The sequence below is a fragment of the Eurosta solidaginis genome, chromosome 2 (genome assembly GCF_040869045.1).
Source record: "Eurosta solidaginis isolate ZX-2024a chromosome 2, ASM4086904v1, whole genome shotgun sequence".
NCBI lineage: Eukaryota > Metazoa > Arthropoda > Insecta > Diptera > Tephritidae > Eurosta > Eurosta solidaginis.
The window spans coordinates 258,450,369-258,475,904 of record NC_090320.1 but is presented as its reverse complement, the minus strand read 5'-3'; the positions used below and the strand labels follow the sequence as shown (position 1 = coordinate 258,475,904).

The 25,536-nt window shown below is 36.0% G+C and overlaps 1 protein-coding gene across 2 annotated transcripts in view; it reads right to left on the bottom strand.

The window, feature by feature from the left end:
• Atet (ABC transporter expressed in trachea) overlaps positions 1–23,985 on the bottom strand; it is a 162,446-nt gene extending 138,461 nt beyond the window's left edge. For both annotated transcript variants that reach the window (XM_067767709.1, XM_067767708.1), the window contains exon 1: positions 22,791–23,985. The gene's annotated coding sequence lies outside the window, so the exon portion shown is untranslated. The remainder of the gene's footprint in view (positions 1–22,790) is intronic.
• Between the last annotated feature and the right edge of the window lie 1,551 nt (positions 23,986–25,536).

Genomic DNA, 25,536 nt, shown 5'->3' with positions numbered 1-25,536 from the left:
TCCATATATGTCTTCTGTTCTTCTAACTGTGTTTCCATCTTGGTTGTTATCTGCTATTCTAGTGGGGATACCATTTCTGATGTCATATATGTTTTATGTTCCTCCAGTTGAGATGACATGTTGGTTGATATTTGTGACGACATTTCTGTTATACGTGTATCCTACGATTCCAGTTGGGATGCCATATATGTCTTCTGTTCTGCCAGTTGAGATGACACTGTCGATGTTTTAGCAGATATTGCGACCAAAATCGTGTTCAAGTCTATGTTCGTAGCTGTCTGCGATGTTTCGTTTTTCTCTTCAATTTTTGTTGTTGTCTCGTCCCCATCAGGATGAAAGATATCATCGTCCACATTAATTCCATCCGACTCCATTGCCTCTCGTAGCCGTGCTTGAAGTTCAATCTTATTGCCGGTTGTATTCAATCCACGGTTCTCCAGCTCCTTTGTTAGCTGCTGGATCCTTAATACACTTAACTTTGCCATGTCCAAGTTGAATTCGAAATCTTCGCAATTTATTCAACAATTCCTCTTCTGACACCAACTGTAACGAATTTAGGGAAACTCCACTTATTTTACACCTTCTACTAACGTTCGTATCGCTAAATTGTTGAATAAATAACTCCAACATTCAATAATGTAAAATGGTCTTTATTGGACTACTTTGAAAGTACTTCACAATAACACTTATACTTCGCAACCAATAGCGTGCTTAAATCAAACTGATTACAGATTACTCAGCTTTCACTGCTTTTATACTCTGTGACCAAATGTCTAGACGTTTCTTCTGCTAGAATTTTCTCCTTGGTTACCAGCTATACGCTACCAGCTATAAATACAGATACACGTTTATAGCCTCTCGCATAGCCATATGTGCGTGTATATGTGAGTAATACTTCCACCAATGACTACATCTGTATGTGAGTTATCTCTTTTTTGCCTTGTATGTATGTGGGTAAATGATGATTAATGTGTTTATGTAGCTTGCTTGATGTTTCTGTTGTTGTGCCTGTATTTAATAACCTTAGAGATGGTAATATTTGTCACAGTATTAACACGAATATGATCTATGAGCTAATATTTATAGGAATAACTGTAAATTGAAAAACAGTGACTTCTGCCATGAAAAGCTTCTCAGTGAAAACTCTCTCTGCGTTGCATATGCCGTTCGGAGGTGGCGTAAAATATGTAGGTCCCGTCTCGCCAATTTGTAGGAAAAATTAATAAGGAGCACGTCTCAGATTGGAAGAGAAGCAGAAGTATGTTAAGGCCACAATATCTTCGGTGATTATCGGGCCTTGCATTCACTTATTTTTTTAAGTAAATGATCGTAAGACATTTCTAAAAGCATCTCCATGCTATAGTAGGCATATGGCGAAGCCTCGCGCAACAATTGCAAGCTAGTTGTAAAATAAAATGGGAAGAATTAAGGCTATACCAAAGCACAGTAAGATCATGTACCCCAAAACGAAGCAGCCGTAGCTTATCGTAAGATGTTTGTTTACAAGAAAGTTGGAGAGTGAGAGAATCAACTGATTACTGCAGTCCTATAAGTGTTGAGTGCTTTCGGTGTGATTAATAGACTATTCTAAAATATGTATATAGAAAGTTTTAATTCAATATAACTTCTGTAATTTCCCACCAGTATTCCTCTAGTGCACCGAAAGCGGAACTTTATGGCAATTTGAGTGCCTGTCAGAACTCAACAAGAAACATTGCGTTTTTTTTATTGATATCATTGAAGATGAAATTGTTAGACAATTTGAAATAAAGTTTAGATCTGTATGCTGCTTTAGGAGGCTCATTCCTAACTATTCGTGCATCGAATCTTCTGAGAGCGACTATGGCATTTTAATTTGGTAATACTATGGAGGAGCAGTATACACACTTAAGCAGCAGACCTATTTCTTTTGCATCCTATATGATTGAACAGCAGGTAAATCGGCTGGATATCTTCATTAAATGAACAAGCCTAACTGCCTGCTTTTTTACTCCCTACACGTGCTGCAATTGAATTCGCTTCCGTCGATAAAGAAATTTTATCGAACATTTTTTGCTTGTGCAGTTGTATGCTTCCGAGTCAGTAACTATGTGCGACTACAGAAACAAAGGTCAATCAAACACTCATACCTTTTCTTACGTCTGTAGCTAGCCACATTGAAACCTGCAGACTGATTATTTTTGGCACAGGCGCTGCGGTTTTTTTAATTCTTCAACCAATTTGAAAATTGGTTCAAACACTATTATTTTCACTTCCACTCCCACTTCCAATCCTACTCCCACTTCCACTAGCACTCAAACATCCGTTCTTGTTCCTATCCCACGCCACCCTCCTTCCTGTTCCTACTCCCACTGCCACTCTCATACACAATTCCATTTCCACTCTTACTCCCAATCCCACTAACACTCATACAATCATTCTCACTCCCACCCCCACTCCCACTCCTACTTCCACACCCAATTCCACCCCCACTCTAACACCCACTTCCACTCCCACTCGCACTCCCACTCCAAATCCCACTAGCACTTCCACTAACACTCACACATCCATTCCCACTCTCACTTCCACTCCCACCCTCCTTCTACTCCTCTCGCGCAACTTGAACACAAATCTTCATAGCCATACAAATATTGAGTGCCCACGATTACGTACTGTCGAGATCAGTTGAGAACTTTGTACGCCTACAGATTAAACAAACATAAATTTTTATTTAAAAGATTGTGCTTAAAATTTGAACCTTTGAGCATATTGCTTTTAATCACTGTGCTAATTAATTTAAAATTTTATTACCATTTAGAATGATACATTTCATTATATAATCGGTATTTTTATGAGAATATTAGAGGGAATATACACTCGTATTCTACTAAATATGAATACTCAAAAAAATATGTGCTTTTGTGCTTGTTTGAATACTTTTGGAGACACGTACTTTTCGACTCTGGGTCAAGTGGCTCAAGTGTGAACATTGAAATTGCTGAATAGTTGCTGTCAGTGTAAGGGAACCAACCACACATGCAAAGACATAGCAGTGTTAAAAATAAAAAAAAATTTATTTTAAGCAAAAAATCTGAAGAAGTTTTGTACACAGATACTTTTACGTACTTTTCTATGCATATTGCAAGCTCAACCAGCATTCTGCTACTCAAAATGTTTTCTCGAAAATAGAGAGCACATTGTAACATTGCTTGGGAAGTACTTCGAAAAATTACTATTCACTTAGCTTATAATACATTCATTTTTTTCTTTGCATTTCTCTATTTCTTCTATAAGTAAGTATTTACCACGTACTTATGACGGCGTGTAGTTAGCCCCTAAAAACTTTTACGAATGCGAGTACGTGAATCATGTGCACATGCACCGTACACAAGCTAAATCCGTGGAACTTAATGTTTTTTTGGAATCTCCCTTCTTGCTCGATGTTAAAATAGTTGGTTGGTAATTCATGCGGTGTTTTATATGTATGTGTAATGAGCGAATGAAAGATAATGCTCCGGCCAAGAAAGTGTTTTTATCGGAACCCGCCTAAGGAAGCAGAGGAGGAGGGCGGACCCCACTCCGCTGGAAGGAACAGGTGGAAAACGATTTAAACTCCCTTGGTCTGACCAATTGGTGCCAGTTGGCAGAGCGAAGAAGCGACTGGCGCGCCTTGTTGAACGGCCATAACCGTTTAAACAGTTAAGCGGCAATTAAGTAAGTAAGTAAACACATTAGACCGTTTCATTTTTTTTTTTTTTGCAGAAATGCACTCGACGCGTTGGACGATTCAGCGCGCAAGCGACGGAGCCGCTCATGAACTTTTTGATGTCACTTTTCGATGATGAACTTTTTCGCTCATGAACTTTTTGATATCACGACATTCTAACCTAGGTATGGTACACCTAGATACTGTCTTGCTAGGGGTGGAGACCTGCCTTATAACTTCGTTTCTGATAAGTTGTACACAAAAGCTGTTGCTAAAATTCCAAAATCGAAATTCATCAACTCTATGCCTTTGTTTAAGGAAAGATTTTCGGTTGTATTTTTGGTCTATTTATATAAAGAAAGTGTTTAACATCTCTTGAAAATTGGTCGCCAGATTCCTAACCTTTCATATGATTACGTTAATATCTCGATTAGCACGCACTCTAGTGGAACTTTTTGCCACATTTCAAATTTAAAGATTTATAAGAAGTTACATTGAAAGGCATCGAAAGATTTCAAATCTGTTTTTATCTTTTGTCTGTGCGCTACCTAGCGGAGTTTTTTCCGTTTTGTTGCATTATCAATCTAAATAACTCTAAAATCTCGATCCCTGCCTTAACAGGGCTGAAGCTATTTTCAAAGTATTACGTCTCAATATTCCAAGTTTCATATAAATTTTCTAATTATCTCGACCCACCTAGCAATTTCACGAAGCCTCGATCTAAGTGTAAGTTTTAAAGTTAATTAAATCCCAAAGATGTGTAAATATTTCGATCCCATCCCCATCTGCTGAAGTTTTTTCCTTAGTTTTAGATCTTAATACAATTCTAAGCTATGTTCAAAGATTCAAGTCTCTATCTCACTGTAAAATTACTTAAGAACTGTTCTCTTAAGTTCTGATCGCGTACGAATTTGTTCATTTACTTGCACACGCTAGCCACCTAGCTGATCTATTTTTCATTATGTTGCATTTTCTCGGTGCCCTGATCAAAGCGCAAAGTTTTATCTTTCTAGCTCAATGGGAAGTTACTTAAAAACGATCGCAATATTCCACATGCCTTGAATGGATTTTCCGAAAATCACTTGATATTTTGGTATCTGCCCCATTTACACGCATTTTTTATCCAAAGTATTTAATTTTAATAGCGCGCCATTCCAAGTCTTAAGTCCTTAGCTCACTAGATAGTTACTCAAATAAAATATCAAATACCACCTGCCAGATCTCGAGGCAACAATTATCTAGGTCCTAGAAAAATTCCAGTAAGTTTTTGCTAAGAGAACGGAGTGATATGTTAACATATATCTTGGTTTATAACTGGGGGTTGCCGTTTGATTGTCATACAAATTCTGGTAATACCATGGACACATTAGTTGATATGAGGTCTTTATTGACCGGCCAGTTCAACCTAACCTAACCTGCGTTACCTAGCCTTAGTTTCTTTCCTTCATTAATAATTGTCTTCGGATTCTGAAGTATGTTTCAAAATTCTAGACTATAAACAAATTTCTGGATTAAATGGACATAAAGAAGTAAAAAAATAAGGAGATGGAGGCTTTGAAAGGCGTACTCTTCTTTCACCATGTAAGCAATGCAATATTTTTTCTCAAAGTCTAAAATATTTACACTAACATAAACACATCACGTGTGTTATTGATAAAATAATCTTTAAATGACAGGCAGAACTGGGGAGTAGTACGCGTTCCTTCTAGCCCCCAACGAACTTGCACTTGATGGAATCGTATCTTTTCTGACATCATCAGCAATATGGTGCTGAATAAACGTTGACGTTTATTCTTGATAACTATCTTATATATTATTTCTAATTGCTGTTTTTATGTGCAGGTCCCTTTTTCGCTCTTATTTGGAATCCAAATCTATAAATAAAGTTTTGGTTGTAAAGACGGAGATTCGTGCTATTAGCGAGCTTTGTTCATTATTGGTCGTAGTGCTTTTAGTTAGCTATATTTTATTACAATAATTTGTTAATAAAATAATTTAAAACAATTTTTTAAGTTAAACGGTTTTATTGAAAACAATACTTACATAAAGTAGCAATAGTTCTTAAAGATAGAAAATAATTAGGTAGGTCCTAGGTACTAGTCATCACACTCCTCATCAGTCTAGGGCGTTGATCAGACAATTAAATAAAAGCGTTGGATGCGTCAAATTTCTATTGATAGTCGTATACAAGACCAACTGAACCTTAATCAGGTTATGCTACGCCTCACATTTTTAGAAATTTCACGCGCCCAACGATTTTATTTAATTGTCTGATCAACGGCGTAGATTGGTGGTGAGTGTGGTGACTAGTACCTAGGACCTACCTAATTATTTTCTATCTTTAAGCATTATTACTACTTAATGTAAGTATTGTTTTCAATAAAACCGTTTAACTTAAAATTTTTTTTTAAATTATTTTATTTTCAAGTTTTTAGTCTTTATTTAATTGCCTATTATTTCTCATTCTATTTAGTTCATTTAGTGACTCATTATTACAAGGACTCTTTCCTTACAATTTGTTACAATCTAAGTCCTCAATACATAATCCTTCCAAAGACTTTACTCGACTCTGCGCCACGTATGCTTGTCCCTCCTCCAACTCCAAAATATTTTGATGTCACTTCTACCGGACTGTATGCAATATTTGTTCCAAATATGAGCCAAATCGGGCATCATAGGTCGCTTTCTATTCTTGCATGTATTATGTGTTCCAAATATGAGCCAAATCGGACCACAAATGCGAATTTTGCGAATATCTCGATCCATGCGCCACCTAGCAGCGATTTTTTTCACAGGTCGATTTCTATTCTTGCATGTATTATCTGTTCCAAATATGAGCCAAATCGGGCCACAAATACGATTTTTGTGAATATCTCGATCCATGCGCCACCTAGCGGCGTTTTTTTTTCACAGGTCGATTTCTATTCTTGCATGTATTATGTGTTCCAAATATGAGCCAAAACAGCAAAATAATATCTTTTGTGAGTATAAGATCAAACAAAGTTTTTTGAAGAGGTTGAGGTCATAAGAAAATCTCTGTTTTCTTAAGTTATCCTAAAACACAAAGTGATCACACTTCAAAATTGAGTTATGTTTTAAATTAATTTATTGTGGGCGTAACTTGCCTCCTTTTCACGTTTCAATAGTGTTTCAATATTTGTAAATTTGTATATCTGGTAATACTTACAGCTCAATTGCTTATTAAAGAAAAGCCGTTTTGCTTAGTAATATAGTCTTCGTCACTATATAATATCCCAGTGTTAGTATAAAATTTAATATTTTGAGCTTCATTTTTTACACTCGAACCCAAAATTTAACAATTATTGTATTGAGATTAATCCTCAACTCTTCCACAATAAAATGAGGCATGAAAACATAGCAAATAAATTTTCTTTTCCTGATTCGGTCTAATAACAAATACAAACAATACACATTTTTTCTTTAAGCAACTAATTCGGTTCAACCACCAACAAAAATAAATAATATTTGGTTTTATGTATAAATAGGTATTTACGCAATGCTTGTTGTAATTTTCTTTTATTTTTTTAATCAAATAAATTTGGTTTTGTGTCATTTTATGCTGTTTTGCTGACTGATTTGGTTGAATAAGAAAATAATGGCAATGCAACTTTAAACAATGCTTGAAGTACAAATGCACTCAATTTACACGGCCATTAGTGTTAGCATAAAGTCATTTTTTAATCACTTTTATTTTTTCACATAAATTTTCATTTACTTTAATTTTCACTTTTAGCGCAGCGTGCTACCGAATTCCGCTCGCGTCGCCTCGCTAGCAATGAATGAACTTTACAATTCTGGCATAAAATGCTCTTCGTTGTAAGTATCTGTTGGGTGAGTGAGGGGTGGTGTTTAAGGGTTTGGCGAAGTTTTCCGTTTTCTTGCTTGTTAGTCGACACTTTGTCTACAGCATCTTTTACGTGGAGGAAGATTTTCATTGATGGTCAAGTAGCCCAAGTTTAGCGTGTATGGGTTGCCATATAATGAATATTTTCGTGCATTTTTTGTAGATAAAAGGTGAGGTAGGTTATTGTTGTTGTAGAAGTAAGTTTAGTGAAAACATACAACTTCCATTTCCGCTTACATTTAAAACAAATTAGTGGGCAACTTTTTTTTGAAAACCAAAATTACCTAAGAGATAGAATCAGTAGATGTTTGAAAAAACAAATTTTTGGAGTACTTAAAAATTACTCCTAAGTCTCATACTAAGTATGCGTTTGCAATAGAAACAAAAATATTTTTTTAGCTATATTTGATTCCAACTTGTAGATATTCAACATAACTCATCCACTTCGACCCGGGTTTAAATCCGGTTTGGATCTCATAAATTTTAGAATCTAAATCTGACTTTATATTAGATTTTGATTCAAAATTTATGTTCGCTTTCGGATATTATCCAGATTTTGTTCTAGATTTTGATTTCCAGCCCGACTTATAAAGGCGCTCCTATTTACATTTTGCTTTCGGGTTCTTGGCTTTGTAGTATAATTTTCTGTTTGATTTTTAATTTTGGTTTGGTACACGGTTAATAGTTTGGCTATGAATCTGAAACTGACGGGGGTTTTAATCTTGCCCACACTTTCATTTAAAATGTTGTGTGGTCTGTCGGCAGGTCGCGAGTCGAGGTGCTGCGTATGAGAGATGTGTCTCTAACCACTGAGCTATCGTATCCGTATAACCAAGCATATCATAACACTTGATATGTACCTATAACAAACAATTGTGACAAAGATCTTATTCTATATAGCTTCACAGTTTTCCAAAACATGTGCAAAACCTTTGGAGAGGGACTTTATTGCCACAAGAATAAGAAGAAGAAAATAGGGCGGTGATACATCAGACTATCAGGTACAAGGTTTTTCAAAATATTTATGAGAAATTGAAGTGTTAAATTGAGTACACAGATCATAAATTATAAGGTAAAGGTCTAAAAAGTTCGAAGGGTAAGGGGGTCAGAATATACCCGCGGTAGGTATGCCTGTCGTCAGAGGCGTCTAAAATACCAGATTCAAGGGGCTGTGTAGCGCACCTATTCAGGCTGACCATCACATCGATAACATTCCCCAAAGCCTTCGGAGAGTAACCTTATCGCTACAACAACAAAAACAACAGGGAGAATTTGGAATTTATATCTTTGGAGGAAGATATGAAAACGTCTCTTTATTTCAATTTATAACTTTGAAATGATTGCGAACTTATTCATAATGTAATTAGTATACAATAAATGCTAATATTAAAGGCAGGAATAGTCTGATGAGATGATATCCCATTAATGGATAATAAAACGTACTTGGTACTTGTGTCGTTCTCCTTATAGCTTTTTTCTACAAATTAGTGGAACGTGCCTTACATAAGTTATGCCGACTCCAAACGGCAGGTTTAATTTTCGCTGAAAACGTTTTCATGGTACATTTGGAGTGTTTGCCAAACCACTACCGATGGGCGAGACGGCTTAGAAAAAATTGTTTCTAATAGATACAACTTTTTATATATTTTTAATGCTACATTGCCCCGGCCATGGACCCAAGTACCTTACCATCACGACGCGGCAGCCGCAGGTACTTAGAACATACCTTCTATTATAAAAGACTATAAATTGGAAAACGGAAACACTTTAAAGGCTGCCATAACCTGGACCCGTATTACGTGTTACGATCAGTGACGGAAAACCAATTTTATTCAAGCGAGTGCAACTGTCAAACTATTTCTAAAAAATTTAATAAGTTATGGATCCAACGAGTACACTCAGAGAAAAAATCGTTCTAAAACGAACGAAACAAGTTCAAAATTAAGAACATTCGTCGACAAAAGTCTGCTAAGTACTTTTTTTCTTAACTTGTGACCGATGGGCTTGTTTTAAGAACAGTTTTTCCAAGCACAGCGTTCGTATTTTATGACCACTTTGGTATTGATGTGTGAACCTTCAGTGCTCATTTCAAGCAATACTTGGGCTTAATTTAAGAATTTTCGTTCTCACGCTTCGAGAACGATTTGTGTCGATTTAAAAATTTTCGGTCTCAATTCAAGAACGGTTTGTTCTTGATCTTTGTTGGAGGGGGTGGGGGGATGGAGAGGGAAGTTGATTTTTCCAATTAGTACTCATTTATTTATTTTTATTAATAATAATTTTTTGTAATTAATAAAAAATATTAATAACAAAAAAGCTATTATTAAAGACCAAAAGATGAAAAAACGCATAATATGCATTTTTTCATGTCTTTCTCTTATTGAGAAATTGTTCATTTTATTGATGCAATCTGAATATATACTTAAAACATTTCATAACAAGTTTGAGAATTAGCTGTACATATATGAGTGGAACTGAACGAAAAATAAGAGTTAAAAAAATAGAATATAAAAAAATTGTTTTAAAAAACTTCAGAGTTTGGCGGTGATCGAACTCGAGCCACACGATTACAACCGCAACATCGTAGCCGCTGAGCGACTACAACTGCTTGATAGATTGTGCCAAATGTTGTATTTAACATTTTAGTGCACACGAATTATACCGTTTCTTTTTTCTTGAACTTAATTTAAGAACATTGTTCTTAATTTAAGAACATTGTTCTCATTACTAGAACATTTGTTCATATTTTAAGACCAGCCGTTCTGTTTTCAAGAAAATGGTTGTCAGTTCAAGAACAAGGTTGTTGTTTTGAGAACAGGTCGTTCGTTTTTCAAGAACAAAAAAGTAAGAACATGAAAAGCTTGAAATGAGTCCGGTGGTGCTGGATTTTTGAACGGCGTTTTTCTCTGAGTGTACTATTTGCCGATAGATCCCATATACGATTAATCCGATCCACCAAATCAGAGCTATTGTGATTAAAAAAATGAGTTTCGATAACGCATTGTAACACGTAATACGAGCTCAGGCTTGAAAGCACACAGTATTTTTTCTTACATTTCTAATAAGTGGAAGCTGCTTTCATGCTCACCCCTTTATTGTTCTAGTTGAATAAATGTCGTATTTTTCAATATGTGGCAACTACGCACTCTCATAACTTCGAGTGTATGAGAACTGTGTGGTACATTTTGAGGGTTGTTTCATGAATCAGACCAAAAATATGATTTGCTGCTGCTCCCAAAGGTTTTCTAGTAAAAAAACTTTACTCGTAAAAGCTTTTTTTTGTACAATTTATATAAAATATTTCAACCTTTCGAAGCTGTGTTTTTATTAATTAAATAAGTACTTGCAAGAGATTTGCTTCTCTCTATTTCCTTATATTCTCTCACACAATTCAGCATTTTATTACCACACAATTTCTCTTTTTCTCTCTCTTTCACTAAAATCTCATGCTATTGACCTAAAAACCTGTTTGAATTTTTGCTTGCCAAGTCTTTTGTCTACATATACATAGCAAATTTTATTTGTTTACTATTTTACTTTTGTTCTAATTTGTTTCTGGTCCTACCCTAATGTACTTTATAATGACCTTGTCTGTATTTTATTATGTTTACACATTTACTTAGAAGTAAAATTATTTTCTTAATTGATAGTGAATTTTGTATCTGTTGATAAGCATGTTGATCAAATACGGCGTTTATAAAACGTATGGAAGAATTACTACTTGTGAATTCATATCTACATGTGTTAAAAGATTAGTAAATCCTTATCAGTCATAGTAAGTCAGCCTTGGATATAGCTAGAAATCAAGGCCGTTGTAGTTTTTAGTATTGGATTATGTTTATTTGTATTTGAAATCATGGTAATCGAAATTTATTTCTATTTTAAATTTTATATAAAGCTCAAAGAGCCCGCGATCAACTGATACGAAGAGGAATGTGGCGCCACTTCGAACGCAGTTACATATATACTAACGGAATTTATGGAAGAAGCTCAATGCTCTGTAAAAGATATTAGCAGGTTCATTGTCTGCGCCAAACGGAATATCGGCTAGCCATATAAAATTAGCAGCAATTGGTTACAAGGGAAATATGCATCAAAATGGCGCGAAGTGCGCTACTTGGACTTGGACAATCAACCCCTCATTTCACCTTAACTCTGAGTTAAAAGGTTTACTTTTCGTTGTGCAAGTGGGCTTAAAAGGTGTCACCTAACAGATACATTTTTCTGAAACTTATAAGGCGGCTCTGCTAGTTTTCTTTTGATTCGCATTTGAAAGTTGAACTGGTCCCACGATGTCATTCCGGCCTGTGTGCAGTATACTGAAGAGCTTAAGTTTTGGTTCCTAATAATATTGGTCCTTATAAAATATGAAGCAATTTCCATCAATACATGTAAAGTCCATCATTTCCCCTTTAATCATATTTTTTAAATTTTGCCGAAAGCATTAGATAATTGCTACGTGTTGATGCAACATGTAGTAAAAACATTATGGAAGGACTAACGGTGGAAAGTTTAAGTGTTAGTATGAAATTTTAAGCTTTGTACAATGTGTAAAGTTTTTAGGACATGAAAATTGTAACTCGTACAACCGTTGTTGCAACTGAATGAAGTTCTCTTGTGCCCCTTAATTTTTAAGTGTAAGACCTAGTTTACATAAACATAGCTCCTTATCGTTAAATATATAACTAGATTTCCCATATAATTTTTTTCCTTCGATAATCTGTAATTATAAACAAAAGTCGAGCGAGGCGGACTCTTTTTCAAAGAAAAAGTTCCACCTCTAGAGTGTAGTCTTCAATTGGAAGCACAAAATAAAAGAGACACTTAAAAAATTGACAGAAAATGATCTATTTTCCAAGGATGGAACATATGTCAAGGCGTAAATTATCTATTGACCATTTATTGCAGATTAAGGCATGTGTAAGCGTGATCAAAGATGTTCTGGGCTGTAAGTATGTTTGGCGAAAATTCCATGGTTACCCTGTTGCACGAAAATGTTCCAATTAAGTTGAACTGTATTATTATAAGCTGGCTTTGAGCGCACGAAATCTTGAAAAAAAACGTAAAACTTTCACTATTTTTTAAAAGACATTTAAATGGTACGAGTACTTCAGATATTTGCAATGCTCAGTAAATTGTATGCATCAGTGCTACCACAAAATTTTAATTGGAAAAGTATGGCATTCTGGTTTACAAGTGAGTACTCAAATAGGCGCAGTCGCAGTTCATACCTCATGTAAAAAATAAAATTTTTTTGAGTAAACCGTTTACAACAATAATATGTATAATATATTAGGATAAACTATTATGATTTTTTTTCGTTTTTATTAATAAATTTTAAAATACAAAACTGCTTCAATAGTTCGATGTAATTCAGTGAGAAGCTATCAAAAGTTATAAACAAATTCAACAAAATTGAAGAGCGCTCGCATATTCCGGCGAAGAGCATTAGTCAATCAGACGAATTATGCCACAATATTAAATGTTCTCTTTGCATCAGCACAGCGCAGCATCATGCTTATTCTTCCCTTTATGTTTTCATCTAATATCTCAGAGAGTCATTTTGACATGGCGTTTACCTGAAGGGAGTATCTCGCAAAAATAAATATGTTGATAGATACACCACAAACAAGAAAATGTTCTTACTATGCGCAAACATTCATTTATTATATTATGAGTGGGTTTGAAACTGTAACTAGTTAACGTCTATTCCACTACGGTGAGATACATGGCGGAATAAGGAACAAGTGACGTCCTGAAATCAGCGGATTTGTACTTTTTTAATATGATTTGACACTTAAACTTCCGACGCAGTACGATTTTGACATTAGTCCATCGATTTAAAAATTAAAGTACATGTAATTTTTATTTCTGTTTGTATGTATGTCGCCTTGTATGGTTCCGCCATGGTGAGACCGTAGCTAGCTAAAAGAGGAAATAGAGAATTTTCGTAGACTTCGAGTTTTTGTCACCTAAATACCTGTGGCAAAAAAGTTTTGGTGGTTTAGTTCACATAGTTGCTCGCAGTACCAAACCGTGGATTGACGGCTGACTTGACTTAAACTGAAAAAACCCTTTTCCCAAAATAAGAATAACTTTTCGCCAAGGAAGCCTGGGCCTGTATCGTGTTATACTATCAGTGATCGAAATCAATTTTTGAAATCGCAATAGCCCTGAATTGGTAATCGGATTTGGAAAATATGTGAAATTGTGCCTACCAGTACTTATAAGATCCATAACTTACTGTCATGGGTCCAGGGCCCTTATCGTATTATAGGATCACGTACCGAAAAACAATTTCACTCAAACGACAAATCAGAAATTGTCAAAAAATTTGATAATGAGCTCTTAAGTTAGTGATCTAATGAATACCGGCAGCCACCATTTCACATGTTTTTCTAATCCGATTATCCATTCAGATTACCCATTTCAAATTTATATCAATTTAGAAAATTCATTTGGATCAAAGATCGTATAACGCTTCGGGCCCGTATGGTGTAATACGATCACGGATGAAAAATAAATTCCACTCAAATGATATATATGAACTGTCAAGCTTTTCATAAAAATAATAGTATATTATGAATCTTATAAGTACTTGTAGGCATTATTCCATGTATTACCTCAATCCCAATCACCATTTTAGTGTTATTTTGGATTTAAAAAATTGATTTCGATTACGAATCGTATAACACAATACGGGACCTGACTTATAAAAAAAAATTATTTTCTTCAATATTAAAAGAGTCGTATACTAAATTGAGTAAAAAAATTCTAAAGCAAAAAATTACTCCTTTATCCCGAAGAAGTTTTTTTGACAACTATTCACGAAGAAGAACCTGCAATGCCGTAGAGTTGGCAAGTCACAACAGTTGTTGAAAAACAACTAATCTGTGACTATTTCCTTGAAGTCGCGGTGATTCCAACACATAAGTGAATGTGGCGAAACAGTGTTAGAAAAGCAGCATGATCTGAATCGTAGTTCACAATCACGTGTACCAGTAATCACAATCACAGACGCGATCACAACTCTTCAAAGAACAGGAGAGCAAATAGCTGCGACAGATCAATGAATACATGATTTTTATGGTTATGTACTGATAGATATCACAGTAAATAATTACAGGGCTATGAAAACTCCCTCAGTTTCAGCTTCCTGCAACATCCCCCGCTATTTGGGATCGCAGTAGAAGAAGATGGTAAACACTAAGGGCCGTGTAGCTTATTGCTAGATAATTTTGTGTACTCATTGTAAAACAATTCTATATAAATTCTAGATTTTGTTCGCGTGAAAACGTCATGAATCGAAATCTTCTCTGAAAACATCCCCAAAGTCAGATTATGTGCTATTGAAATGAATTAGAATTTAAAAGAAAATTTTTCCTACAGGGAAATGCGGAAAACCTAACAACCCTGTTTGTAAATACTACTCATAGAATCGCGGTAAAGCGAAATATGCAGGATTCAAATTTACAACAAGACGAGTATTTTGGTAGCGTCCTACGATAAGGGATGAGAATGCTTGTAATTCGCGACACTGAATTACAAGGCCGGTGAATTATTTGTAATCTTATGGGTGACACTTTTTTTTACTTTCATTGTAATAAATACTCACACATATACAGTTCACAAAATTCGTTTATCAAATATCATATAAGTTTGTAAAACAAACATAGCTTTGTAGGTTTTAAACGAAACTAACTAGGCTAAACTCAAATAAAGAAGATTATTACACTTTATCGCGTGTATAACAAACGCAAATTTGTAATGGCAGTGTTACAATGAACTTTTTTATATAGGTGCGTCAACGCAATATTTTGCATATCTCCACAATCACGCAAGATGTTGCATTTGTATATATAAACAGCACTTCGAACTTATCATATGAAACTTATTTCGACTTTTCTATTCACATACAAAATTTCTCGAGGCACTGTTATAAACATTCTCACTATAACAAGAAAAATACTTACTAATATATTTTGCCTCCTATTCTTTTCGTAAAATGGGGTGCTTTTGTTTTGAACAACGTTGGAAAAGTACCAAAGAGTAAGAAAAATAATTTCACTTGCAAAGTGTGAAAGCACTCATATCCAAAACAATTTCGAAATATTCTTATGCTTTACATGTAGCAAGACTATAAACTCTCCAACTTTTGTATGTCAGATGGCGCTAGTCGTTCTCCATAAGAATATGTGCAATCTACTCATCATGAATAAAATTGCCTTTAACGCATCTACATATCGCACACTAACTACAAAAGAGTCACAACTTGCAAAATGTAAATGTTCAGGAGAGAAGAAAAGCGGTTCATGTGAAAACGTCTGTAATGTTATACTGAAATCCAGTTTTACAAAGAAGTAGACCTTCATTATAAAATTAATTGACGAAATTTTGTTGTAATTATTTATTTATGGACAAAATATATAGCGACTTTGAATTATGACTATTTATGACAATTGTATATGATAAATATATCATCAAAAAAGCCACATTTCACAATAATACAAGCAAATTTACTTACTCTTTACGTATAAAAAGACACAATTTTAATTAATACAAAATAAAGTTAAAACTTTTTTGCAACAAGATAGTCAGAATATAAAATAATACGCTTTATGCGTAACAAAAACTGGTCACTTGTTCTTAAGCACATTGACACAACTAAAAATAGTTCTCATTAGTTGATACAGCGCAAGCGATGCAATCAACACCAAAACTGGCATATCGGTAATTTTCCAGTTAAAGAAGAAATAATGACAACGAAATTTAAGGGGCAGTTAGAGACGTGTACTGTGAATTGGTTTATGGAAAAAAACAGATTTTGAAAAAATTTAAGTTATGACTCTTTTGTAGTTAGCGTGCGATATATTAAAAAGTTCTTTGTGACGTGGCTATAGGAAGTAATGAAAAAGCAAAAAAAAAGACAAGTATGATATATTAGAATATATATCACCGAGTTTGACGTTTATACTTTCTAAATTAAGGGAGAAATGGCCAAAAATCTTTCTATCTGAACGATCGGTTGTATGGGATATATACTATATATAGCTCCGATCAAAGTAATTTTTTCAGGATATCTTCTATGATATATTAGAATATATATCACCGAGTTTCACGTTTATACTTTCTAAATTGCAGCAGGAATGACCCAAATCGTCTTATTTGAACGATCGGTTGTATGGGAGATATATGTTATAGGGGTCCGAACCTACCGGATCCGACAAATGTCTTATATAATACAAAAATACATTCTTGTGCCAAATTTCATTGAGATATCTCAAAATTTTAGGGACTAGTTTGCGTTCAAACGGACAGACGGACGGACGAACAGACGGACATGGCTATATCAACTCAGTTCGTCGCCCTGATCAATTCGGTATACTTAATGGTGAGTATATCTTCTATATTTCTCAACGTTACAAACATCGGACCAAAGTTAATATACCATTTCATGTTCATGAAAGGTATAAAAATAGGGCATTGTTGAGATATTTCTCAATGAATTTATTAACTTCGCTATGTCGTATACATAACTAGAGGCGCTGTCTGTTATAGAATAAAAATGTTGCCCAAATAAATTACACAAGCCGATGTATTGAGACACAGTTTCTTTATTACACATTCTACTATATCTGCAGGCTTGATAAGCTAAACAGTTATTGATAAAGAGAGATTACATAAATCGAATGAGATATTGACTTCAAAATAAGTATTTAAACATTAAAGTGAAATTGTTAAGTATGTTGTAAGAGCTCTTACGCTCTGATGTGTCAAGCTAATGAGCTGTGAGCAAATATCTTACAAGTTTGATTGTTTTAACTTTGTATATTGAAGAGTTGTTATGAAGATCGTCTTAATTGACTATGGAGATTTTTATTGATTTCATATACAACGACTCTTACAGAATAATCCCCTTATGATTAGAAATTCGTATTGAAACGTCATTTTAAAAAGCTTTTTAAACAATTTTCTGCAAATGGGAGTTGATGTGCAATTTTATTTAAAGATACTCTTTATACATTTTCATAGGAAAACACAATATGTTTACAAAATTAATAGAAATATAATATATTAGTGGCATTTCTAATGTTGATGGCAGGATTCGCGGGATTCCAAGCACTATAACAAAGGTTTCTGTCCTGGATCCCATGGTAAGTCCTTCAACGTAAAGAGCTGGCATTATTTTGAACACAAGGTTCTTGTAATATAAGGATCATTAAACTTGTCAGCACGGCTTTTTATATGTATATGCTATCGTACCTTTAGCTTAATTCATACAGTTTTTATTATCAGATTATGAGATTTAAAGTCAAATTTGGGGACCACTGTTCCATTGAATTTTTGCTTATTATGGATATGGTATGCAAAATCTGTTTGTAGAGTACAAGGATTTGCATTACTTCAAGTTGAGTGTCATTACATTCACATTCCTGTATTCTCTGGAAATGCATAACATCATTAGCATACATTAATAATTTAGAATGACTCGAGATAATGGGCCGACCATCAGTAAACAGGTACTGTAATCGAAAAAATATCAAGCAAATGTTTCGTTAGATCAGTACAGGCTGTAAAAATAAAGCCTGATTTCGGAATTGGCTAGAAAAGGGAGGATGCGATTAATGGAATAGAAGGAAGGCGCAAAATTTAAAATAATACAAAAAAAAACTGTTTTTATAACAAAAGTGTCATTGAAGCTTTGGCGAACAACTTAGCGGAAGAAAGTCATAAGTGGAAAGTGCCTTCCAACGATTAGTTCTGTGATGGATCGGGCGCTTCGCGATATTCATACCTGGGCATCTAATGTCGGGTTGAAAGTCAATGCGGAGAAGACGGATATGGTCTTGTTTACAAAGAGGTACAAGGTCCCAAATTGGACCAGGCCTAAGTTAGGAGGGGTGACCTTACAGGAGAAACCTTGCACAAAATATTTAGGAATCATCCTAGACAGTAAGCTGTCATGGAAGCTCAACGTGGAGGAGAGGGTCAAGAAGGCCTAAACGGCACTCTATGCATGTAAAAGAATGCTTGGGTGTACGTGGGGTCTATCGCCCTCTCTTTCTCATTGGGGTTTTACAGCGATTGTAAACCCTATTCTATACTATGGACTTCTTGTTTGGTGGAAAGCCACACAAAAAACAACATACCTCAAAAAATTAGAGGGGGTATGCAGACTATCGATGCTTAGCATTACGGGAGCCCTGAAAACAACCCCGACGGCTGCACTGTATGCCATTTTGCACATCCCACCTGTAGACCAGGTAGCAAAGAACAAAGCGTTAACGACCGCAACCACGCTCGGTGCTTCGGGGCAGCTTGAGCGCCGACCATATGGCCATAGTAGTATAGCGTCATCAATCACAAGACGAACAGACTACATGATTCTCTATCTGCGCTTCGAGGGAGATCTTAAGGCCACAATAGAGGTGGACGGTTGGCGCAAGGGTGCGCAAATGGCGGACGAGGCGATACATGTGTACACCGATGGTTCCAAAGTAGTGGAAGGAGTAGGGTCTGCGGTATACTGCGCTGATCCGGAAATAAGCAGATCCTACAGGCTGCCGGATTACTGTAGCGTTTTCCAAGCGGAAATATTAGCCGTAACCATAGCAGTAGAAACCCTGGAAGAGAATAGCTTAAGCTGCAACCGTGTTAACTTTTATATTGACAGTCAGGCAGCAATTAAGGCAATAATCTCGCATAGCACAGCATCTAAATGCGTGTTAGAGTGTAAGCAGTCTCTGGAGAGAATCGGGACAGGGAGAAACATACATCTATATTGGGTCCCAGGGCATATGGGAACAGATGGGAATGAAAAAGCGGACGAACTAGCTAAAAAGGGCGCATCCCTTGAAGCTTGCTCCGTAGATTTCCCAATTAGATTGGGCGAGATTAAGCGAAGGCGAGAGGTGCACATGATCGACCAAGCGGGAAAGGCGTGGGTTCAAGCGCGGGGCTGTAAAGTGTCGAAGATTATGTGTAGGTCTTACAACTTTAGACTAACGAAGTTGCTCCTATCATTAAAAAAGAGAGGACTGTAGACTCATGACGGGTATTCTGACTGGAAACTGCCTTCTGGCGTCACATGCCTTTAAACTAGGCTTGGTCAGTGATAGCAGATGTAGGAAATGCGGGTTGGAGGAGGAAACGATCGAGCACGTTCTGTGCTCGTGCCCTGCACTTGCCAGGCTAAGACTCCAGCTATTAGGAGTGATACAGCTGTCAGATCTAGAAGCAGCAAGTGGCTTAAGTCCTAGGAAGCTTCTAGTATTTGCCAAGAGGACGGAGTTATTCTATAACATAGGTCCTGGTTTTTGATAGGGTTTTTCAGTTTGGTCGTTAAAACAAACTTCTGGTAACACTACGGACTCAATCAGTCTATGTGAGGTCCTCATGGACCGGCCAGTTCAACCTACCTACCTAGCGGAAGAAAGAAATAATGAAAATTAAATTGGAAAGGAATATTAAAAGGATAATTAAAATCGAACAACTTCTCAGCAGAAAATGTAGCAAACTCACAACAACTCCGAGCCATACATCAGGACTAGTATGATGAGCGACTTACAGCCTGATTCTAATGTGGTAACAACTTTCTTCACCACGGCAACTTTCTTCATATGGTAACTTTTGTACCCTTTTGGTATTCTGCCCACGAAAGTAGCCGGATAATTGTTTACCCACAAAAGTAGGTGGTTACATCGAAATAACCACACAACAGCTGTTGTCTAGTAAAAGGCAAAACTGAAAAATAAAGAATTGTGAGCGCAAATAAGTAAACATAATAGTAAAAAAGTGTTGCCTCTTGCTATACATATTTGTTTCCATGTACTTTCACAGTATATATTACAATATAGCTATGTAAAAACGTATGCATGTATGCACATATGTATATACACATCGTCCCGTTTATTCGTTAACATCGTATCTACGAGTGACACATTTTCGGTAAAGCCATGTCTGAACCATACACGGTGGCAGCATGGTGACATACCTACAAACATAAATAAAAATTCCATGTACTTCGTTTTTGTAAATTCGATGGACAAATGTCAAAATCGTACTGCGCCGGAAGTTGATGTATCAAATTCAATTAAAAAAGTTTATATTCAGCTGTCCCATGCTGCCACCTTGTATCGTTCCGCCATGGGTAAAGCGAAGAAAACCAACTTTTAAATTTCACCACAGACACTGGTGAGTTTTTCGGTGATGACAGCGTTTCCACTTTGGACAGAATCGCGAATAAAACAACTGGTAACGATTTTCGGTTACATAATGTTCTGGGAACTATTTTACCGGTAACGCTAAGAATCGGGCCGTTAGAGTGACTTTTTCGTCGAGAGAGGACTTTTTTTATTTCCTACTCAGTCCAACGTACCCCTTATTGCCAAGAGCAGTTCTAAATTTGATTTCTAAGCTGGCATTGTTTTTGCTGTTAATGTTAGTTCCCAAATAGACGAAAATTTTCACAGTCTCTTCAATAGTGACCTGGGGAAGGGGGGGGGAGGGGAGGGTATGCGCCGATTTTTCCTTGAATGACAGCAAGTACTTCGCCTTGTCACCATTTGGCGCAAGGTCTACCTTTTTTGCTTGTTTATTTTATTCAAAGAACGCAGAAATCAAACTTGTTACTGATTAGCTAATCATAATGACGAGCACATTCCTGCAACTTCTCCACCTTTTATTAGGTGCTTATCTTCCTTCATTTTTCTGACCCTAGAAACACAGTTTTTTCTTGAATTTAAAAATAAATTAATAAGGCGTGGTGATGGTCGGATGTAACAGTCCGATCAGCGCAGAAGTTCGGACTCAAGTCCCATTCCCGGGAGAAAAGGTTTGACGAGATTTACAAGGTGAAATTGAAACAGCTATCGCGTTGTCCGTCCTGATGTTGAATTGTTTCAATGTTTTCCCAAACATTAAAAAAAAATAAATTATAATTTATCACTTCTACAATCATTCTGGGGCTTTGATTGCAACTTTTTCACGCTCTCGCATGACACTCCTCGGTACAACGATAATATGAAAACTTTACCGATGCATAGTCTAATAGTAAAATGACAATAGATCACTTTCCCTAGCATTGCTTTAAGGCCGCGGCATAATGAAATTTTTCATATAGATGCGTTTAACACAAGCTTATGCATTCCAGTAACATCGCCACAATCAGCCAAAATGTTGCGTTTATAAATATGAAGGAACTTCAGACTTAGCAATTCAAGTTTATTTCGCCTTGCCCATTCACATACAAAATTTCGCGAAGCACTATTAGAAACATTCTCCTTATACATCAAAAATACTTGCTAACATATTTTGTGTCGAAGTCATTTGTTATGCTGCAGTATTTAATTGTGAAAAATTTTAGAACGAGTGGGAAAAATATTTTCATTTGCAAAGTGTGACAGCACCCATAGCCAAAGCAAATGTCAAATTCTTCTTCTTATGCTTTGCTTGCAACAAAAGTTTGCAAGTTGGCTACTTGTTCATGTCAGATGGCGCCAGTGTCGCTCAAGCTACCCTTCCCCATAAAAATCTACTCATAATGCATAAGATTGAATTAAACGCATCTATATGAAAAACTGCTTCTGTGACGGGCTGCGCCATAATGAACTTTTTCATGTAGATGCGTTCAACGCGTTTGTAAATATAAAGGAACTTCAGACATGGCAATTGAAACTTTTTTCGCCTTGTCCATTTACATACATACGAATTTCGCGAAGCACTGTTATAAACATTCTCACTATACAAGAATAATATCACTTGCTAAGATATTTTGTCTCCTATTTGTTTGTCAAAATGCTGTTCTTAATTGTGAAAAACGTTGAATAAGTACCAAAGAGTGGGAAAAATAATGTCACTTGCAAAGTGTGAAAGCACCCATAGCCAAAGTTAATGTCGAGTTCTTCTTCTTATGCTTTACATGTAACACAAGTTAAAAATTGCCAATTTTTTTATGACAGATCACATCTTTACGAAAAATTCATGGTGACGCGGCCATTAATGATGAGACACCCACGCTTTCAGTTATAAGTCTGCACTATTTACACTCAGTCTTCAGCCTAATTGAAGTAGTTCTAAAAACTTTTGTAAATTGGTCTTATCTCCTGTGAAATATCAGAATCCATCGCTAGAAATTTAATGCTGGTTTTCTGTCGAACTGTGCCTTTCTTAATTGCTTAGTTAAAAATTCTTGTTATTTTTAAATTACAAATTTTAATAGTATAATTTTATTGTACTTACGTTTCTTTCAATTGGCGCTTTTCAACTTTAATCTCTTTTTAAATCAAATTTAGATAAATTTCCCTAATGAACTTCTTCTGTGTTATAAGAATTTTTCATAGCTTTAGCACATGTTTAAATAATTTTGGCATTGATGTAACCGTTAATACTAAAAGCACATACAAAAATTTTATATTTATTATTTTCCACTGCTCTTCTTTACATTTGTTTTTTTTTTTTTTTGTTAGTTTCTTATTATTTATGCACGCGCTTAATTGAGCGAACTTTGTCTGGCATCTTCACAAGTTTTCTGTAATTTATACACAAATATTTATGTCTACATATTTACACATATGTGAGTGTGTACTATTTTATGTATCTATCTATCTGAGCACTATAAATATCTACTCGTCCTTTTTTTTGTTTTTGTTTAACAAATTCATGAATCAAGTTATGCAAGAAAGAGCAACTAAACAACTTTTTTTCGAGCACCACCAACTTTGAGATATTAAAAATTGCATAGACACACAAATTTATTAATTTGTTTATTTATTCAGGTTTTTTACACGTTTTTCTTTGTTTCCGAAATTGTCGCGTGCAGCACCAATATTGAGCATTCAATATTTTTGTTCTTTCTTCCCGCAGTCAAACCGTAAATACAGCGCTCATCGACCGAATAAATGTAAATGCGTTGAAAAATATAAAAGCAAAAGTAGCTCATCAAGTCTAACCATCTCTAGCCAGGGTTCACAGTTCACAATTCAGCTTCGCTCAACTCAACTCAGCTGGTTGCGGTTTGCCTTTGTTATTGTTTTGATTGTTGTTGCTGCTTTTGTTGTTGCGTTATCGCTATCGTTTGCTGGTTCGTTGCCTCTCAGTCTTTAATAGGCGGATGTAAATTGCCACAGATTCGTTTGTAAACCAGAATCTCTTCTTTGAGTCTCTTTGGTCTTACGAGTAAAGTGGAAGCGATGTTGTAGGTGCTCTGTGTGTGGGGTGGTGATGTTGCTTGTTTTTGCTAAGCATGTTTGTTTGCACGTGTGCTTTGTCTTTTGAATGAGTGACTGCTCATGAAGTCAAACTACGAGTGCGGGGGTGCGCCCACCATCAATTGTCTACACTAATCCAATCATTCGTACCTCATGCTTTGTTCTTTAGTAGGAATTTTACGTATTTAACGCGCACACATTAGATTTACCCGCTTTTTGCTGCTATCTTACTGCGCTAACAAATAAGAACTGACTACGAGTGGAGCTATAAAATCGTACAAAGCAAAAGTTAGCTGCTTTAGAAGCGCAGAAAATGGTAGTGAATTTGTGTACTTAGCTGCTGGAACTTCTGTTTGAGTGCATCTGTGTGTGAACAGTTTTGTTGTCTGTAGATACAAATGTTGCTAAACATTTTAGTTGATTTCATTTTGAATTTCATTATAATTGGTTGCATGTCGATTTAAGGCTGTGCGATGAATATTGTATGGCACATACGTTTAAGATTTCTTTTATTGTAACTCCGTATTTTAGATGTGTGAATATCATAATATATACAGTCTTCATGATGTACATAACATCTCCATCTATCACGCAGTTATCGTAAGCAGACATAGCTCCAGCGTACCGGATGTGCGCACTCAAATATCGACTCCGACTATCTTCGTGTAGCAGCTCAGATACGTACATTGCTCTGTCAAGCGAAGAATGTACACGCAAGGACATAACGGAACTTTGCCTGCTCACGAGGCAGACAGCTGTTCGTTACTCCACTCGGCTCTCATACTGCTCACTAAGCTCAATCTAAAGATGCTTACTCGCAGGTGCAGCACATTGCACTACCATTAAGCACTTCCGGAATGAACACCCTAGTTTTCCGGCGAGTCGACAAAAATAAAGTGCGATAAGAAAAGGCGCGCTGTCGTTTATATGATGTATAGGACAGATACCGTCACACGAAGAAGGAAGAGAAATACCGCAAGTGTGAGGAGTTTCAGATACCGACTGAAAGGAATACGTCCCGATGTAACTAAAAATAAAACAATTAAGGAAGGCTAAGTTCGGGTGTAACCGAACACTACATACTCAGAGAGAGCTTTGGAGACAAAATAAGGGAAAATCACCATTGAGGCAATCCTGAAATGTTTTGTTTTTGTGTGTGATATGGGTATCAAAAGGAAGTTATTTAAGAGTATTTTAAAAGGGAGTGGACCATAGTTCTATAGGTGGACGCCATTTCGGGATATAGCAATAAGGGGGACCAGGGGTGACTCTAGAATGGGTTTGTAAGATATGGGTATCAAATGGAAGGTGTTAATGAGTATTTTAAAATGGAGTGGGCCTTACTTCCACAGGTGGACGCCTTTTCGAGATATCACCATAAAGGTGGACCATGTGGCCTCTAGAGTGCGTGGCCGCATTTTCGAGATATGGCCATAAAAGTGGACCAGCGGCGACTCTATAATATGTTTGTACGATATGGGTAACAAATTAAAGGTATGGATGAGGGTTTTAAAAGGGAGTGCCCCTTAGTTGTATATTTGAAGGTGGTTTCGAGATATCGCCATAACGGTGGACCAGGTGTGACTATAGTATGTGTTTGTACGATATGGAGATCAAATGAAAGGTGTTAATGAATATTTTAAAAGGGAATGGGCCTTAGTTCTTTAGGTGGACGCCTTTTCGTGATATCGCCATAAAGGTTGACCAGGGGTGACTCTGGAACATGGTTGTACGATATGGGTATCAAATTGATGGTATTAGTGAGGGTTTTGAAAGGG